The sequence below is a fragment of the Aptenodytes forsteri genome, unplaced genomic scaffold (genome assembly GCF_000699145.1).
Source record: "Aptenodytes forsteri isolate BGI_AS27 unplaced genomic scaffold, ASM69914v1 Scaffold12, whole genome shotgun sequence".
In the NCBI taxonomy this organism is placed as follows: Eukaryota; Metazoa; Chordata; class Aves; order Sphenisciformes; family Spheniscidae; genus Aptenodytes; species Aptenodytes forsteri.
Window position 1 is genome coordinate 275900 of NW_008794161.1, and position 2078 is coordinate 277977.

A 2078-nucleotide genomic window follows, 5' to 3' on the forward strand; every position below is an offset into this window, starting at 1 on the left:
GTGGTTTGGGGAAGCGGGGCGGCCGGGCAGGGGCAGGAGGTGCTGCTTCCCCTCTTGCGGTGCCCCTGGCCCCGGCTGTAGAGACTTGGGCTTGGGGCCCTGTGGAGAAATCGCACCCCCTACCCCTGCCGGCAAGGGGACGGGCAGTTTGTGGGCAGCTGGGGTGTGTAACAAGGGGAGTCTGTCCCCTGCCGTGGGGGAAGAGTTACTTGGGGGACCCCGAGATCAGCCCCACACGTGCTCCTTCCCCAGCCAAGGCAATTACAAGAGCTTTCACTTGCCCTGCTGTACATGCAGGGCCATAAGTGGGATCGGCACTTCCAAGGTGATAGGGTTTAGCCCTATTTTGCTCCTGCATTTAGTACAAGTCTTTTTTTTTTTTTTTTCCATCAGACAGCAGAGCACTGGTAAACACCATGCAGAAAAGCCGTATTGTGGGGTTACAAAGTCTAGGCTGTTTAAGGAGCTCTGTCATTCCTTTTAATGGAGCTCACTGACGCAGATCTGGCTTCTGCCAGCCGAGGAAATGTTGCTGCTGAGAAAAGGGTTATTGAAACCCACAAACTAAATATTATAAGCAAGAATCAAATGGCAGGACGTTCTGGAGTGTAATCCCTCCTGATTTCAGGAGAAGGAGAACGTATTGATAAGTGGCTGTGGGTGACAGAGTCCCCAAGCTCGGTGGGTGAAATGCGCTTGGGAAGGTGGTGTTTTCAGAGAGGATTATCAACCCTTACTCTCTGGAGTCTCTCACACCTGGACAGGTTGACTCTTGCATGGAAGCAAGAATCCCCTTTTTCTCTGGACGGATTTGTACAAACTTGCTAGATAGACTTAAGGAGCCAGGACTGGAATGCTAAGAATTTTCTCTCTCAAAAAAAAAAAAAAAAAAAAATTAAAAAGGCAACACTTCCCAGTTTTAAAACAATGATAAAATTATTAAATAGGATGGAAAACTCTAAATCAACTCTCAGCCTACAGCTGTTTCCAAAGTGTTTGCTCTGACCTTTGGTAATAGTGTCAATTCCGCTGCAGAAAATATATTGTAGACTATATAATGTATTTAATTGCAAGATGGCTTTTAAATGGTCTCCTTTCCTCAGGCTAGCGAAATGGCTGTGACCGGGGAAGCAAGGCTGGACTGAAGCTTTGTTGCCCTGCTATGTTTTGTGAGGTTGCAACTGAGATGAAAATTTAAAAAACCCGCTTGCCCGAAGTGGCACCTTTAACCACAAGAGAAACAAACAAACAAACAGCAACAAAGGGAAGGGGAAATGGCTCCCTAAGCTAAACCAGGGAAAGGTCTGATCTCACAAGGAGCGGAGGCCTCTGAGCTCCAGAGTCAGCTCACTACTTTATTTATCCCAAAGCTTCATCGTAAGGACGCTTCAGTCTGCTGACATCAGAAAAGGGGGCTTAAACATATAGCAATGACTCCACTACAGTAAAAATTCCCCCCAACACACACTGCCAAAAAAAAAAAAAAAAAGCTTTCATTATTGAGCAACATATAGTGTTATTTCCATACTAGTCTGGGTGACATTTCCATTTAGTTTCTATAACTGTGATTAAAAGAGAGAGAGGTTTCTAAACATATCTAGAGATGCTGAGTCTCCTGGTATATAAATAGCATGCATTTCATAATCTCGTGTTTAAACGTTTATTTTAAAATAACCCCCTTATACATTCCGGAGAGTCTCCCGGCTATAGGACATAGCGCAACCCAGGCTTTGCATATTGTTTGCAAACTGGGGGAATATTATTGGAGATTGATTCAATCTTCATTTTTCTTGTCTTGTTAAAAAAAAAAAAAAAAAGGAAGGCGTGGGGAGTCCTGTGCCAATACACCACTTGAAGATAAGAAAATTTCTGAGACACATCTAGGCTCTCAGCACAGACCCAGAAACATAAAGACAAAGTAACTTAATTGCCGTTGCTTGGAACTTGTGGCTGACGTTTCTAATTACATCCCTTACACTTTCCTGCCAGTTGTAGCTTCCGCAACTACTGAAATTCTTAAGTTGTGTAGAAATTGTCAAATCGTGCTTCCCCCCCCCCCCCCCTCTTTTGGGTTAATA